Genomic DNA, 18,985 nt, shown 5'->3' on the forward strand with positions numbered 1-18,985 from the left:
TTTTACTTCCATTACTCTAGGAGGTGGACCAAAAAAGATCTTGCTGTGATTTATGTCAATGAGTGTTCTTCCTATGTTTTCCTCTAAGAGTTTTATAGCGTCCATTTTTACATTTAGGTCTTTAATCCATTTTGAGTTTATTTTTGTGTATGGTGTTAGGGAGTGTTCTAATTTCATTCTTTTACATGTAGCTGTCCAGATTTCCCAACACGACTTATTGAAGAGACTGTCTTTTCTCCTTTGTATAACCTTGCCTCGTTTGTCATAGATTAGTTGACCATAGGTGTGTGGGTTTATCTCTGGGCTTTCTATCCTGTTCCATTCATCTATATTTCTGTTTTTGTGCCAGTACCATATTGTCTTGATTACTGTAGCTTTGTAGTACAGTCTGAAGTCAGGAACCCTGATTCCTCCAGCTCCGTTTTTTTCCATCAAGATTGCTTTGGCTATTCAGGGTCTATTTTGTCTCCATACAAATTTTAAGATTTTTTGTTCTAGTTCTGCAAAATATGCTATTGGTAATTGGATAGGGATTGCACTGAATCTGCAGATTGCTTTGGGTAGTACAGTCATACTGTACTACCCAAAGACGTAATCTATCCTGGAGAATGTTCTGGGTGCACTTGAGAAGAAAGTGTAATCTGCTGTTTCGGATGGAATGTCCTATAAATATCAATTAAATCTATCTGGTCTGTTGTGTCATTTAAAGCTTGTGTTTCCTTATTTATTTTCTGTTTGGATGATCTTTCCCTTGGTGTAAGTGGGGTGTTAAAGTCCCCTACTATTATTGTGTTACTGTCGATTTCCCCTTTCATGGTTTTTAGCATTTGCCTTATGTATCAAGGTGCTCATATGTTGGGTGCATAAAAATTTTAAATTATTATATCTTTTTCTTGGATCGATCCCTTGATCATTATGTAGTGTCCTGCCTTGTCTTTTGTAACATTCTTTATACTAAAGTCTATTTTATCTGATGTGAGTATTGCTACCCCAGCTTTCTTTTGATTTCCATTTGCATGGACTATCTTTTTCCATCCCCTCACTTTCAGTCTGTATGTGTCCCTAGGCCTGAAGTGGGTCTCTTGTAGACAGCATATATATGGATCTTGTTTTTGTATCCATTCAGCAAGTCTGTGTCTTTTGGTTGGAGCATTTAATCCATTGACATGTAAGGTAATTATCAATATGTAAGTTCCTATTACCATTTTCTTAATTTTTTGAGGTTTGTTTTTGTAGGTCCTTTTCTTCTCTTGTGTTTCCCACTTAGAGAAGTTCCTTTAGCATTTGTTATAGAACTGTTTTGGTGGTGCTGAATTCTTTCAGCTTTTGCTTGTCTGTAAAGCTTTTGATTTTTCCATCAAATCTGAATGAGATCCTTGCCAGGTAGAGTAATCTTGGTTGTAGGTTCTTCCCTTTCATCACTTTAAATATATCATGCCACTCCCTTCTGGCTTGTAGAGTTTCTGCTGAGAAATCAGCTGTTAACCATATGGGAATTCCCTTGAATGTTATTTGTCATTTTTCCCTTGTTGCTTTTAATAATTTTTCTTTGTCTTTAATTTTTTTCAGTTTGATTACTATGTGTCTTGGTGTGTTTCTCTTTGGGTTTATCCTGCCTGGGACTCTCTGCAATTCCTGAACTTGGGTGGCTATTTCCTTTCCCATGTTAAAGAAGTTTTCAACTATAATGTCTTCAAATATTTTCTTGGGTCCTTTTTCTCTCTCTTCTCCTTCTGGGACCCCTATAATGTGAATGTTGTTGAGTTTAATGTTGCCCCAGAGTTCTCTTACACTGTCTTCATTTATTTTCATTGTTTTTTTCTTTATTCTGTTCTGCAGCAGTGAAATCCACCATTCTGTCTTCCAGGTCATTTATCAGTTCTTCTGCCTTAGTTATTCTGCTATTGATTCCTTCTAGTGTATTTCTCATTTCAGTTACTGTATTGTTCATCTCTGTTTGTTTGTTCTTTAGTTCTTCTAGGTCTTTGTTAAACATTTCTTGCATCTTCTCAATCTTTGCCTCCATTCTTTTTGCGAGGTCCTGGATCATCTTTACTATCATTATTCTGAATTCTTTTTCTGGAAGGTTGCCTATCTCCACTTCATTTAGTTACTTTTCTGGGGTTTTATTATGTTCCTTCATCTGGTACATGGTCCTCTGCCTTTTCATTTTCTCTGTCTTTCTGTGAATGTGGTTTTTGTTCCACAGGCTACAGGACTGTAGTTCTTCTTGCTTCTGCTATCTGCCCTTTGGTGGATCAGAGGCTATCATTCTTTAAGTACAGATCAATAATTTCCCCTAAATACATTTTCTTGTATTTGCTCACACTGAGGCTCACTTGCCACTTCTCTACCCACGTAATTTTGTGAGAGCCTTCTATAATTTATTCCCAAGTCTTGTTACTTTTTAAATATACCTTCTTTCTTTTAATAAGTGTATTGGAATCATTGAATTATAAAGCTGGAAAAGACCACAGCCTCTTTATCAAATTCATCCTTCTCAGTTTTACAGTACAGCTTGGAGGTATTAAAACACTTGTCTAAAGCAAACGCTCTCCACCTCACTGCCTTTCTTGGTGGTCACCGCATTCCCCATGACTGAGACGATGAAAGGAAGCGGTTAGGGAGGGGAAGGGGAGCCGGCGCTATCTCCGCTGCTCCACAGGCTGAGGCAGCTCCTGCTTCTGCACTGGTCAGAGTGTCAGTGCTCCCGGAGCTGGTGCCTGGTGCCTGGGCGGTAAGACTGGGCTGATTCTGAGGCCAGGGCTTCGGCAAACTCCTCAGCCTCAGCAGCAGCAGCGGTAGCAGCGGCAGTGACAGTGGCAGCAGCGGTGGTAGGAAGACACCAACAAGTATTTTCATCATACTCTTTAATAACAGTCAAAACCCAGAACTAACCTGAATATATCACTAAATAGGGAAATAACTACCTAAATTATGGTACACAATTATGCAGTCTCCAAAAAACATACTTTTGAATAATGACTTAATTGTGGGGTAACTGCACCCAAAATAATTTTAAATGAAAACAGCAAGACATAAAATTCTATCTACAGTGAGAATTTAAAATGGCGCAGCTGCTGTGGAAAATAGTATGGTGGTTCCTCAAAAATTTTAAAACAGAATTAGCATATAACCCAGCAATTTCACTTCTGGTTATACACCCAAAAGAACAGAAAGCAGGGTCTTGAAGAGACATGTGTACACCCATGTTCAAAGCAGTATTATTCACAATAGCCAAAAGGTGGAAGCAACCCAAGTGTCCATCAACAGAGGAATGCATCATCAAGATGTGATATACCCATACAATGAAATATTATTCAGCCTTAAAGAGGAAGGTTATTCCGACACGTTACAATGTGGATGTACCTTGAGGACGTAATGCTGAGACAGATAAAACATTCCCAAAAAGACAAATGCTGTCTGATTTCCACACAGATGTGGTACCTGCAGTTGTCAAATTCATAGACAGAAAATAGAATGGTGGTTGCCAGGGGCTGAGGAGAGAGAAGAATGGAGAGTTATTTAATGGGTACAGAATTTCAATTTTGCAAGATGAAGAGAAGTGTACAGTTAATAATGGTCAAGATTGTAAACTTTATTTGTACCCTACCACAGTTTTTTAAATGGGGGAGAAAAATAAGCATGAACCCACTTTCGAAAGACATTGATATGTAAGAGAAAAAAAATTATCACCTCCCTCAACCACCTCCACTACCACAATTTACTAAGTAAACTGATGGTATGAGCGCAAAAGCTTAAAAGTTCTCTGAATAATGAAAAATAAAATAGTATCTTCCATAAGATAGTAGAAGTCTAGGAAAGAGGTAGGTGGAAGAAGGCAGGATCTAGTAAGATGGGAGCCCACAAAAGCGAGAGGAGGATTAAAAGGAAAACGAAGACTCCATTGCCAAAGAAAATTTACAATACATTAGAAATGGCTTATAAATACTTCTGTGCAAGTGGATTCTTCTGGGGAAGCTCAGAGACGAGGCTGAGTGGCAGCTGACACCTGGGTTATACAAGAAATGTCTAGGAAAAAAGACTGGAAGGATACCCCCTAACGGTCAGTGACGGTTATTTCTGGATAACAGGACTCCTGGTGATTTTTTTTTCCTTTTCACGTGTATTCATTTATGTATTTTCTAAACTTTCTACAACCAGCATGTGGGGATTTATTTTTCAGTGGTTGTTTTGGAGTGCAGTAAAAAAAACAGGGGAGGGGTGATGGGCATGAAAGAAAGGTAAACAAGAGACACTGCCTTGTGAAAGACAAATCTACAGGATTTAGGGGCAGGGCCACTGAGGAACTTTATCCTTTTGTAGTTCATTCATTTGCTGATTCGCTGATCTAACACACATTTATCGATATTCAAAGGAAACTAAAATGAAGAAGACCCAGTCCTTGCTCTCAAGTAGCCGTGAGTCTAACAGACTCATACAGCTCACCATAAAGCCATGTGAGAAGCACTGCAAGAATGCTTCGTACCAAGCACACACCATAAGAAGAACTAGAAATCTTGTCAAAGTACCAACTAGGATCTAGGATGGAAAAATACTTTGAATTAGTATAAACCAGTAGATGCAAGATATTGTCGTAACTATCTGAATTATTCCACTGAGGAACAAAAGCCCCATAAAACCATGGAAAATATATCAAGGAAGATGTCCCACTGAGCAGCTTGTTCAAACAGTACACGTTTGGGCAGCAAACATTTTGATAAGCATTTTTGAATTAAATCTTTCAAAAGTAACGTGCTTTCTTTGCATCCTGATGCAGCATTTGCAGGACAAAATCTAATGCTTTCCTGATGACTCAGTGCCATCATCCAAAGAATCAAGTATTATGTTGCCTGTGACACAGCTCTCACATGCTCTCAAGAGCTATTGGTTTCTCTAGGATTATTTCCTCCAGACTGGGTCCAGATTTCTAGGTTTTTCTCGTTCTTGTATGTGTTTTTGGCAGCTTTTTATAAATTTTATCTTAAATACATTGAATTTTAGAGCTGGAAGGGAACTCAGAGATTAACCAGTTCAATGCACTCATCTCAGAGGAGGAGGCTGTTTCCTCCTTCACTCTGAAGTTCTGCCTCTAACTTAAGTGCCATTTTAATGCTCCTGCCTTGATGAACTCCTCTCCATTTTCTGATTTTCTGCCTCTAATCTGACAACTGGGAAACCAGATAAGCAATCTTGTTAGAACTACACCAAAAATAACAATAATCAAAATGGAAAAAAATATTCTAAGAATACAAAGTATGAATTTTTTTTTTTTTTTTTGTGATACGTGGGCCCCTCACTGTTGTGGCCTCTCCTGTTGTGGAGCACACGCTCCAGACGCGCAGGCTCAGCGGCCGGGGCTCACGGGCCGAGCCACTCCACGGCATGTGGTATCTTCCCGGACCGGGGCACTAACCCGTGTCTGCTGTATTGGCAGGCGGACTCTCAACCACTGCGCCACCAGGGAAGCCCCAAAGTATGACTTTTAACGTTGTTCTCTTGGGCCATACGTTGTGGGAACATGGAAGCCTCTTTTCCAAACTTCAGGTTTTGCAATTCTGTTTGCAGTAAGAAACTGAAGGTTTCCAGGACTGTCACATGAAGAACGCTCATCCTCTGAAAAGGAGGACTTCTTCCCCTTATGAACTGTGTGATCTTGAGTAATCACACATGTAATCATGTGATTCTGAGCCTCAGTTTGCTCACGTGTATAAAGGGAACAAAGTCTACCAGGATAATCATTAGTGGATTACATGAAGTCATGTGCTTTAATGAGTGCTCAAAAAACGGGAGTTGCTGCTGCTGCTTCTCTCTGCTTTTCCTCAAGCAACACAAGAAGGCATGTTTGCAGATGCTCCACAGTATCTTCATTTTACTTACCTCCTTCAGGACTGGATGCAATCCTGCTCAAAGCAAAATGGGTTCTCCCTAGGGCTTCTCAATGTAGATACCATTAGAAGCATCTGGGCACTTTTAAAATGCTTGCTGCCTAAGCCCCACCTGCAGATATTCTGATTTGACTGGCCTGGATTGGGACCCAGGTGCAGACACTTTTTAAAAGGTCTCCAGATGATTTTCATAGGAGCCCAGGTTGTGAATTAATACTCTAGAGAAAGACCTCGAGCCGTGCTGAGCCTCCATGCCTGTCTGCATTGGATCAGGACCCCTAAAAGTCCCCTGTCCACCGGCCAGACTCTGGGTTGGTTTCTTCTTGGTGCTTCCACACTGATACTTTGAGACCCTCCCCTGACTCAACTCCTCTTTCCCTCAAATTGCATGACAATGTCTGGTGTAAGTCTGATCTCATACCAGGTATATACACTGGTATGACTGTACCACTTGTTAATATAAAACTTCCATTCTAGCTGGCAAACAGCTACTGCCCCACGCTGTCTGAGTGGCCCCCACTATCTCCATCATCCAGCCCTAATACCCACATCCACTGTAATTGGTCAGTGGTCATAGTTAAATATCTTGAATATCATCCCTGGTGTTCATGACCTAGGACTTTGTCCCAGAGCAATGAAATTTAGAGTCATGATTTGTAAAGATTATGAGTGGGACCCTTTGCATAGACAGCCATGCAGTTTACAGCCTAATTTTATTCAGGTCTTTGTTCAAATGTCCAAATACTGGAGAAAATGTGTCCCACACCACTCACTCTAAAAAGGCACTTCTCTACTCACCTCACCATGTTTTAATTTGCTGCAAAGCACAAATTACTTACTATTACACTTTTTAGTTTATGTGTTGTTTGAGTACCTCCACTAGATCCAAGGTTCTGTGAGAACGAGGATTTGGTCTGGTTTGTTTGCTCTCTATTCCCAAAGTGTTGAACAGAATCCATTCCACAGTAAGTGATAATCAATATTTGCCAACAATAAATGAATAAAATAATTCACATACTACCAAGAAAATATATGGATGAAAGAAAATATCTGCAAATCATATATCTGATAAAGGACTTGTGTCCAGAATATATAAAGAACTCCTACAATTCAATAATAAAACCACAAACAGGGCTTCCCTAGTGGCACAGTGGCTGAGAGTCCGCCTGCCGATGCAGGGGACGTGGGTTCATGCCCTGGTCCGGGAGGATCCCACATGCCGCAGAGCGGCTGGGCCCGTGAGCCATGGCCGCTTAGCCTGCACGTCTGGAGCCTGTGCTTCACAACGGGAGAAGCCACAGCAGTGAGAGGCCCGCATATCAAAAAACAAAACAAAAACAAAAAACCCACAAACAATTCAACTAAAAAGGGGGGTGGAGTTTTGAATAGACATCTCACCAAAGAAAATACACGATTGGCTAATAAATTGCTCAAAATCAGGAATGGATAGGAAAATGCAAATTTAATGACAACTAAATTCCACTATACACCCACTAAAGTGGCTATAAGCAAAAAAGACGTGTGAACATAAAGAAATTGGACTCCCATACATCGCTTTTGGGAATGCACAACCAATTTGGAAAATAGTTCAATAGTTTCTTAGAAAGTTAAACATATTCTTACTAGTAATTCCACCCATAGTTATCTGCCCAAGAAAAATAAAAACAATATCCACATGAGGACTTAGAGCTATTCATAACAGCCAAAAAAGTAGAAACATTTCAGATGTCCTTCAGTTGTTGAGTAGATAAACAAAACATGGTATATCCATTCAACAGAATACTATTCTGCAAATATGTGTGTGTGTGTGTGTGTGTGTGTGTGTGTGTATAAAAGGAATGATCTACTGATACATACTACAGTATAGATGAACCTCAAAAATATTATGCCAACTGAAAGAAGCAAGACACAAAAGACCACATATTGTATGATTCTATTTACATGAAATTTCAAAAAAAATGGCAAATCTATGGATACTGAAAGCAGAAGACTGGTTGCCTAGGAATGGGAAATGGGAAATAAGGGCACAGGGAATTGGGGGATGTACTGAAAATTTTCCAGAACTGGATCGAGGTGATATATACACAACTTCATAAATTCACTCAAAATCACTGATCTGTGTACTTTACACGTAAATTTTATGGTATGTAAATTATCCTCACTAAAGCTGTTAAACAACAATGAAAAGATGAAATAAAAACCACTATGGAAATACGTGTTTATTGCACTCCCTCCCAGAAAATCTCTCCTACTTCCTTTTCACAAATACTGCTTCTTTATCCACTATGGCAAGCAGACATGGGGCTGGGAACCAAGTCAAGAGGGATCTGCTGGGTTTGGGACATTGTCTTCGAACAGCATACCCCATTCCGCCATAACTTCTCCCAAACAGCCAATGATTTGTGGATAATTGGGAGTCACAACCCCAAGTTGCCCCATGAAGGCTTAACCTGATATATGGTTTCTACTTCTGTGGCCTACCTGCTTCGAACTGTCCTCGTGGTTCCCAAGCTCACTTTTGTCCTGGACACTAGCTTTAGCTCAGCCTTATCCTTCACTGTATAAACCTGAAACAAAACCCCTCAGTTCCATCCTAGAGCCTGCTCAAAGAACCTCACTTATACTGGCACCAGCTAGCTTCCCACTAGTTCTGGGGAGGAATAGAGTTCAGGCAGTATCTCACAATCTAAAAGGTATATCCCAGGGATTCCTATCCTCCTTCAAAAATGAGGACCCCTTTTAAATGTCAAAACATTTTTCAAGCCCACACTTAGTAGTAATTGTACTTTTAGTATCGGTTGTCTGAAAAAGTACAGAATGACGAAAAGCTATGATAGCTTAAATGCTCTTAAGTAAATTTGCATTTTATTAATCATAACTACATCTATATTTATCAGGAAGGAAAATCTCCTATTTTGAAAAAGGGGGAAACATTTACTCCAGCTGCTTCTGTGTTCTAAGAAAGTGAAGAATTCACCTCTGGGGGAAAAAGTCATTCTGTTGCTTAGGATGACACAGCCCCTAGGTCGTGAAAGGGAAGGTTCTAGGCTAATCTGATGAGAGAGAAAGGGGCTGAAAGGAAACAAATTGTTCTACATAATAAAATAACACAGATCTTTTAAGTTGTTCCCAGGCAGATTAAGAGAGTAACGGCTTGGGCTTCCCTGGTGGTGCAGTGGTTGAGAGTCCACCTGCCGATGCAGGGGACATGGGTTCGTGCCCCGGTCTGGGAAGATCCCACATTCCGTGGAGTGGCTGGGCCCGTGAGCCATGGCCGCTGAGCCTGCGCGTCCGGAGCCTGTGCTCCGCAACGGGAGAGGCCACAACAGTGAGAGGCCCGCGTACCGCAAAAAAAAAAAAAAAAAAAAAAAAGAGAGTAACGGCTTTTAGGTTTTGTTTTTGTTGTTGGAGGGTGTGGGCAAAGAGGGAAGGAAGGATCCCAACACATTGAAAGAGATGTTGCGGGGGGAAAGAGTTGATGAGAAGAGGAACTGAACATGAATTCAGACCATTATTATTTGGAGCAAGGACTTGGAGGCCCTTAGAACGACCCAATCCACAAAAGGGGGATATCCACTATAGGAAATGTGGTTTCTGATCATTTTCTTGAGTTATTTCTTTAGAATCATAAGAACTACAAGTGACTTTTACAGATACCGGGAGAAGATCCCAAGCATCTGAACTAGTACACACAAGGATTAAAACATCAACACAGACCCCACAGTCCTGCCAAGTCTGTTGTTTCAAAGGACAGCTGTAACACCCTAATACTACAGTAAAAGCAACAATCTCCACAACTTACAAGAAAAGCACTCTTGGATATACATTTTTATTTTTACCACCAAAATACCCTAAGAGAAAGGTATTACCAACCCAACTTCACAACGGGGAGAGTGAAATGATACCTTACAGTTAATAAGGAAGTCACAGAATGAGAACAAAAAGCAGGGCCTTTCCATTCTGAAAGCAGTGCTCTTTCTACATCAACACAGGTATGGAAAAGGAACAAGAAAAAAAAGGGCATCAATAAAATTTTAATTAATTTTATCAGATTTCAGTAGCCAACAGAGAACACCTGAGAGGTCAAAGAATGAAGCACTGCTCTAGACAGATCAGGTGCTACTGGTAACTTTAAACCATCTCCCACTAAACAATAAGAATATTCATTCATTCAATAATTCAACAGACTTTTATTTATTGACTATTTATCTTGTGCTAGTGCATTGACAAAAGCCAAGTTTCAGTAATTACAACTTGAATACAGTTCAATAATTGTTATCAATAAACAGTGTAATGATATTCTTCCCTTGATGGTAAGAACCTGATTCACTGCCATATTGGTTTGTGGATGTTATTAAGCTGATGAAAATCCTGCCTTTCCTAAAGAACAGAAAGCATTTACCCTGAAAGTCATTAATTACAATCGCACGCAAACCACCCGCCTCCATTGCTTTTAAATTTGTAATCAGATAAACACAGAAGACTATTCATGAATTCTTTTATTCTAGAGCACCCAAGGTAAGGCAAAAGTCATAGCTGAGAAGTTGCCCAAGTGCCGTTGAGCAATGACATGGCCCAAAGTCATCACAGGAAGACGTGACCCAGAAAAGTTGCTCTACAAAAAAGGGAAATAAATGAACAACTTCCTCAACTTACGTTGTGCCAGTCACTGTCTTTTGTCACTGGAGGCACTGGACAAGTCAGTCCAGTGTGCCTTCCAAGTTCTGGTTCTGCCACTTAGTTAATTGTTTCAACAGGTACTTACTTTCTCTGTGCTTCAGTTTTCTCTTTATAGAATGTAAAGGTTGGACTACATAATCTCTAGAATTCTCTATCAATCAGGGTCTCAGCAAGAAATAGACTCAAATTAGGATAATTCAAGGTGACTACTTACGGAGGTATGGGCAGGAGGTAGGGAAACTACAAAGGACAGGGCAGCCACAGAAGAATAATCACCATCCCAGGTCCAAAGGCAGGAGGGAAGGAGGCAGTTACAGGACCCAAAAGGAAGGAGTCATGGAGCAAGGGCCACCTTGAGAGGAGCAGCGACTTCCCATCAAGGGACACAGTCAGTGCAAGGTGATCACCATGCAGGAAGGGCTGGATCTCCCTTTGATATCCTTCCCTGGACTTGCCATTGGCTGAACTCAACAAGAAGTCAAAGAACATATCAGTTTCCCAGGGAGGAGAACAGAGTGGAGAAGGGTAGAGGGTAAGACCTGGAGATGGGAACTAGCACAGGTCTCCTCCAGTTTTAACACTCACTGATTCTGTTCATCTGTTAATTTGACCACTGACATGCCAAACCTGGAACTTCTGGGCAGTTAGGAATGGGTATGGAGCAACATACACACCAAGGTCGGCCCCTATGCTATCACTGTACAGAATATTTCAAGGTGCTGATATCATGCTCCTAGATGAACCTCCAAGGTCTAGATATGTTATCTGATTTTTATCTTTAAAAGAGGATACATGACCTAAAAGGAATAGACCATATTTTCTATCTACTTCTCTGTGAAGCATAAGAGTTAAGACGCCAGTGCTGAAATCAGATACACCCAAGTTTGATTCCAGGTTCTGACTCCGGGTAACCTGATTAAACTCTCTAAGCCTCTCCTCGTTTGTAAAATGGTGATAATAGAACCTACCGCGTGGGGCTGGCTGTTGGGAAGATTCAAAGAGACGGTCAGCATGTAGCCCAGAGTCTGACTGATACAAGGCAACATTTAATCCTCCACTGGGCATTTATCCAACAAAAATTTCTTGGGGAGTTGTTAATGACGATTACCTGAGTTACCTTCCTCTTCCTTCATTCTGACTCTGAAGGACTCCTTCATATGACTGACTTTCTAGGGTTCCCAAAATGCCAACAATCAATCATAGATTTTTACCGAAGCTACACATTAAACGAATTTGTTTGAAGTTATCACTTTAGACAAGATGAAATTAATAGCTTTCAGTGTAAAAATTGTTCATTTTGAAAATATAAATCTTCCACATTGAAAATAAAATCAAAGAAAATATAAATCAATCATCATGTAATGCCATTTGAAAACTATAATTTAGAAAAAGGAAACTTGGATTCCATCAAAAGGATTCATTCCGGCAGTATCTTTTATGACTATATAATCCTATTTTTAAAAAACTTGGGGGACTGTATTATCTATAGATACACAAAGATAGGATAAGGATGGGAAAAAGACCACCATAACTATAAAAGAGAATGTGAAAATACAAAATGTCACGAGTATAGCAAACATCAGGTTTTGGATACCTAGCTGGGGAGTGGGGAAGAAATAAGCGAAGAGACTGTTGGTGACACAGAAGCCAAGACCCAAAGACATCACAACTGAGCTGCACATTCTCATCTGGCCCGTCCACATTTCCAGAGTGCGTTCTTGGTCCCGACGCTGGGATAGGCCTTAGGTGAGCAAATCCTATTAGCCCTCCAGACACCACTGCTGCTTTTGGAGTATCCAAGGTCTACTGGGAAGGTAGACTTATAAACAATCATCCAGAGAACATTATGGACATTGTGCTATAACACAAACAAATCAACATGGGAACATAAATTCAGGGGAAAGGAGGGTCAAAATACTAAAGGCTTGCTGTCGGTTAGCCTTTGCTGTGTAAAAACTAATCGAAAACCGTGTGGTTAAACACCAGCCATTTATTCAGCTCCCTATTTGGCAGGTTAGGGGGGCCGTTCTGGGCCAGGCAACGTCAGTCCATCTCGGGTGGGTTTGCTTATGTCTGTGGCCAGGTGGTAGACCTGCTGGTGCCTGAGTAGTCTAGGATGGCTCCATTCACCTGAGTGGTAACTGGCAGCCAGGGAAGTCGGAAGACTAAGCCCTGGGTCTCTCATTGTCCAGCCTGGGCTTCCTCACATGATAGCGGTCACAGGGTTCCCAAAACCAGCAAAAGAAAGCAAATTCTAAGTCTCTGCCTACATCATGTTTGCTAAAGTCCCATCAGCCAAAGCAAGTTAGACGGCCACGCCAAGAGTCAATATGGGAAGGGCTGTAAAGTCACACTTGAAAGGCACAACAGACATGGGAAGAATTGGGAGCTATTTCTATAATCTATCACAAGGCTACACACCAATGATACCTGAGGGGAATGTAACAGTCTCCTAGGAATTTACCAGGGTAGGAGCTATTCCCTGGAAGAAGAATCAAGACAGGAACCAGCATATAAATGGAAAAATGCCTCAGACTCACCAAAGATGGAGCAATGAGAGGTTCTGGAGGCAAGGTTAGATTCCAAACATGATTTCTTTTTGTACAAGTATATCTGAAATATCTGTGGCTGTAGTGCATCCCATCATACTGTCTCCAGTGTCTAATCTTGCCCCTGGGGCTTGGAAGCTAACCCAATATGGCTGCTGGGGATGCTCATATAATATGCTCTGCAGGTAAAAACCCTATTATACTGACCCTCCTTACAGGGAGACCTTGGTGACAGGACATGCTGGAAATGAAATCCATAGCATCTTCATAAGCTATGAGAAGCAGAACTGTGCCTTCAAAGATATAGAAAAAAGGCTCTGGCAGCTATGATGAGGTACCCACTCAAGGGAGTAAGGAAACAAGACCCGCCGAAGCAGAACTGTGTCATAAATGGTGTGGCTTCTATGTCCCTCTTTCATTTTCCCTTCCCGTGTCATACTCAAGACACAATTAAATAGTCAATTGTTGCCAGTTTCATTCATTCATTCGTTCGTTCGTTCACTTCTCCAGCCAATATTTATTGAGACTTTCCACATACCAACAGAAGCTGGAAGCAGACAGAGGTGAATAAAATGTCTCTGTCCCCACGAACCTCAGCACTTGATGTGTGGGGGACAGAGAAATATAATCAACTACATTTCAGCCTGATGGTAATAGAGAATGAAGCTCAGAGTGGTCAGGGAGAGCCCGGGAGGAGCACCTAAGCCAGATCAAGGTATCAGGGACAGCCTCCTGGAGACCATGACACTTTCGCTGCATCATGAAGAATGCTTGGGAAATAGGCAGAAAAGAGGAGGGCACTCTAGGCAGAGGAAACAGAATGTACTGGGACATGGAAGCAAAGGAGGACATGGTATATGCAGGAAAATAGAAGCAGCCCCTATACTTCCTGTGACACATAGGAAGTACACAGAGGAAAGGGCAAGTGCAGGAGACAGCTAGGATGTTATCTGAGGAGTGATGGTGCACCACAAACCCTCCCCTCCCCATTCTCTACAACATTATACAAGGTACCAATCATTTATCCTTCCCGACTGGCCCACTGAGCGCACCTCAAGCATGAATGAACTCAAGTCCCTGACGTGCCTCAAGCAGCATCTGAAGGAAATCATGGAACTGACCTTGGCCCCTATTTCTGGCATCACTGGACAGGTAGGGTGGTTTGCAGGCAGGCTGGCATTCCCTGAAGCCTCATCAAGACCCCATATAGACTTTTCCTAAAGGCAAACTAGATTTATTGATACTTTTTCCTTTTAGGATGAAAGAAGAAAAGACTCAGAAAGGGCATCAGTGAACCTTCCCATTCAAACAACTCTCCAGTCCCAGAGAGCTGCCCTGACTAGCTGGTAGAACTCAATTCCCTGGCACAGCTATTATTAATATTAATATTAGTAATAATAACAATGCTCTCAATCAGTGGTTGTTTTATATGAGTCAGGCCCTTGGCTAAACTCCTCAAGTATATAATCTCATTTATTCCTTATGTTAACTTCATGGAGATATTTCTACCATGCATGAGGAACGAGGTTTAGAAATAAGGTACAGTGACTTACGCAAGGCCACAGTTAGGAGTCACAGAAACAGAATCTGTATCCTGTCCCCTGGCTTCTGTCTTAACAGAGCTTTCTGTGCCCTTCCCCAGTCCTACGGGAATCCTGGTCTAAACAGCCCGGATCCCTGACCTTTCCACACCAAGCTCCCCTACTCTACTCCCAAGTTTACCAGACTCATTTATTCATTCAGGGATATTTTTGCATCCCCACTAGTGTACCTGAGCCTGAGGAAGATGAATCAGACACTGTCTTGAGCCTAAAGTGTTTCTACTCTAGTAGGATATTCCTTAATCCATTGATCCATTCATTCAACAAATACAATTCAGCACCTACTGTGTGCCAGGAACTCTGCAAATGCCAGGAAAATCGAAGTTAAAGTTCTTGCCCATTCTAATGGAATTTAAGACAGGCACATAAACAATTATCACGAAGGTACAACGCAGCAGATACAGGGTTGGAATGCAGGTTTCCCGACTCCCAGGTGAGTAGCTAAACTTCTTGAAAGAGCTGTTTCTAGTCAATGTCTCTCCTTCCTTCCTCCCAATCTCTCCTCACCTCTCTCCACCAGGGCTTCCATTCCACTGTTTCACTGAAACCTCTCTTCTCAAGATCACCAGTGACTTCAAGGTCACCCAATTCATTGGCCATTTTTCTAGCTTTATCTTACAACAGCGTTTGACACAGGTGATATTCTATCCTTGTCAAAACATTTCCCTTAATTTCCGTGATAGCACTCTCCAGGTGTTCCTATTTCACTGCCCATCCCTTTTTAAACTTTGCTGGCTCTTCCTCTTCTCTTGACCTCTAAACATTTTATCTTGCTAAGGACGGGTAGCTGGAGCCCACCCTATGGCTTTAAATATCATTTCCAATGAAGCCCAAATTTGTATCTCCAGTCCTGACTTCTCTCTGGAATCCGAGACTCTTATATCCAAATGTCTAATGACATCAAACTTAGCATTCAAAATAGAACTCTTGGAAATGCAAATCAAAAACAACAATGAGGGATCACCTCACACCAGTCAGAATGGCCATCATTTTTTTTTTTAAAGACACATTTATTCAGCACCATGATCAGACTTACATTTAACAATCAACAGCATGGGCGCAAAAAAAAAAAAATCTACATTAAGACCCTTTGTTGGAATGCTTTACACTTTCCACGGAACAGAAACTAAAATAACCTGTTATACAATTAGTCACAAATACAGTCCTCGAGTTTTTTTGCCCATACACGAGTATTGTCTAAAACATGTCTTCTTTGTAGCAGCTAGGCCCTGCCACCACTGTGCTTGGCTGAGTTCACAAACCTGTAGCTTCCCTGTCACTTCTCTGGCTCTCCTCTCCTGCTAAGCTTTGTTTCCTGGCAGTAATCAAAACCTCCTGCCACTGTCATAGCTCCTGCTGCTGCTGGAACAGCCATAGCCACCTTGGTTTCATGGTTTGGCAAAGTACTGACCTCCACCACCATAGGGGCCAGCACTTCTGCCTCCAAAGTTTCCTCCTTTTATGGGTTCAAAATCTGAAGATTGATTGTTGTAAATGCCAAAATCATTGTAGCCTCCACCACCTCCAAAATTGCTCCCATCATTACCAAATCCATTATAGCCATCCCCACTGCCACCATAGCCACCATCACCGCGGCTGCCACCAAAGCCAGCTCGACCACTGAAGTTTCCTCCACGACCAAAGCTGTCGTTCCCACAAAAACCCCCTCCACAACCACCACCAAAGCTTCCAGAACCACTTCGACCTCTTTGGCTGGATGAGGCACTAGCCATCTCTTGCTGACATAGGGCTTTCCTTAGTTCACAGTTGTGGCCATTCAGTATGGTATTTCTGAATGACAATCCTGTCTACGGAGTCATGGTCATCAAAGGTTATGAAAGCAAAGCCTCTCTTTTTGCCACTGCCTTGGTCAGTCATGATTTCAATCACTTCCATACTGTTCAAAATAATCTCTTAGGTGATGTTCTTCAGTGTCTTCTTTAATGCCACCAACAAAAATCTTTTTCACAGTTAAGTGGGCACCAGGTCTTTGAGAATCTTCTCTTGAGACGGCCCTCATTGGTTCCCCAGCTCTTCCATCCACCTTGTGTGGCCTTGCCTTCATGGCCGCATCCACCTCCTCCACAGTGGCATACGTGACAACCCGAAAGTCTCTGGAGCACCTGGTGCTTGGATCCCTCATTACCACACAGTCTGTGCACGCTCCCGACTGCTCACAATGGCTCCTCAGGCTCTCATCACTTGTTTCAAAGCTCAAACCTCCGACGAAGAGCTTCCGCAGCTGTTCGGGCTCTTTGGGAGACTCTGACTTAGACATGACGGCAGTGGAGCAGCGGGGAGACATCAACGATGCTTACTCAGTGGCGTCCACAGGCAGAAAGCAGAATGGCCATCATTAAAAAGTCTACAAATAACAAATACTGGAGAGGGTGTGGAGAAAAGGGAACCCTCTTACACTGTTGGTAGGAATGTAAATTGGTGCAGCCATTATGGAGAATAGTATGGAAGTTCCTCAAAAAAAAAAAACTAAAAATAGAGTTGCCACATGATCCAGCAATCCCACTCCTGGGCATATATCCAGACAAAATTATAATTCAAAAAGATACGTGCACCCCTATATTCACAGCAGCACTATTCACAATAGCCAAGACATGGAAGCAACCTAAATGTCTATCAACAGATGAATGGATAAAGAAGATGTGGTACATATATACAATGGAATGTAGCGGTCAGCCATAAAAAAGAATGAAATAATGCCATATGCAGCAACATAGATGGACCTAGAGATGAGCATACTAAGTGAAGTCAGAAAGAGAAAGACAAATACCAAATGATATCACTTATAGGTGGAATCTAAAATATGACACAAATGAACTTATCTACAAAACAGACATAGAGAACAGACTTGTGGTTGCCAAGGGTGGGAGGAGGGAAGGATTGAGAGTTTGGGGTTAGCAGATACAAACTATTATATATAGAATGCATAAATGACAAAGTTCCATTGTATAGCACAGGGAACTATATTCAATATCCTGTGATAAACCATAATGGAAAAGAATGTGTGTGTGTGTGTGTGTGTGTGTGTGTGTGTGTGTGTGTATTATATATATATAAGTGAATTATTTTGCTGTATAGCAGAAATTAATACAACATTGTAAATCAACTATATATCAATTAAAAAAAATTTTTTTTTAAACCAAGATAGAACTCTTGATTTTCAGCAACAGTTCTGCTACTCTCTTATTTGATCAACAGCATAACCATAGACTGAGTTGCTTGAGCCCAAAGCACATTAGTCATTCTTTTTTCTTCTCTGTCCCTCACCCCCCAGATCCAATCCATCAGTTAGTTCTGCCAGTGTGCCTCCCAGACGTATCTTGAACTCCTCCACTTTGCTCCATCTTCACTCCTCTCAATCATCTTTTATCTTAACAACAGAAGCCTTTCCATTGGTCTCCCAGCTTTCACTCACACTACTTCCCATTTCATTCTCCACGAAGTAACCACCAGGAACTATTAAGATTACAAACCAGATCATGTCACCCAAGACTTCAAACTCTCCAAGGCCTCCACTGCATTTAGAATAAAATCCAATCTCTTTACCTGTCCCAAATCCCAATATGAGTTGTGACCACTGCTTTACTCTCATCTCCTTCTGGGCTTTCCTTTGATCTCTCTACTCCAATCACACTGGCCCAGGGCCTTTGCACCAGCTGCTGCCTTTGCCTGGAATGTTCTTCCTCCTGATCTTCACACAGGCAGCTCCATCACGTTATTTACATCATGATGTATATGTCACCTCCTCAGACAGGCCTTCCATGATCAACCACTCTAAGACATCACTCTGTTTTAATTCTCCATGTGGCACTTATTACTAATGAATCAGTGTGTGTGTGTGTGTGTGTGTGTGTGTGTGTTTAGTTTATATGTTTCTTGCCTATTTATTCTTACTAGAATGTAAGATTCAAGACAGCAGAGGCCTTATTTGCTTTTGCTGAGGATATAAAAAAGTAACCAATGAAGATTAAGTAATCAATAAATACTGAAGATGTGAATAGATGAATCCCCTAGGACTCCCATAATAAGAAAACGCAATTTTTCTGTCAAGAAATTGCTAACATTCACAGGAAGACAGACAAAATGAAAAGGTAGAGGGCTATGTACCATATGAAGGAGCAAGGTAAAACCCCAGAAAAACAACTAAATGAAGTGCAGATAAGCAACCTTCCAGAAAAAGAACTCAGAATAATGATAGTAAAGATGATCCAGGACCTCGCAAAAAGAATGGAGGCAAAGACCGAGAAGA

The 18,985-nt window shown here is 41.4% G+C and overlaps 1 protein-coding gene and 1 pseudogene across 9 annotated transcripts in view; both read right to left on the reverse strand.

The window, feature by feature from the left end:
- HTR7 (5-hydroxytryptamine receptor 7) overlaps positions 1-18,985 on the reverse strand; it is a 104,027-nt gene that overhangs the window by 65,661 nt on the left and 19,381 nt on the right. The gene's annotated exons all lie outside the window — the stretch shown is intronic.
- On the reverse strand, positions 201-16,996 carry LOC116741696 (annotated as a pseudogene).

The sequence above is a fragment of the Phocoena sinus genome, chromosome 16 (assembly GCF_008692025.1).
Source record: "Phocoena sinus isolate mPhoSin1 chromosome 16, mPhoSin1.pri, whole genome shotgun sequence".
Classification (NCBI taxonomy): Eukaryota; Metazoa; Chordata; class Mammalia; order Artiodactyla; family Phocoenidae; genus Phocoena; species Phocoena sinus.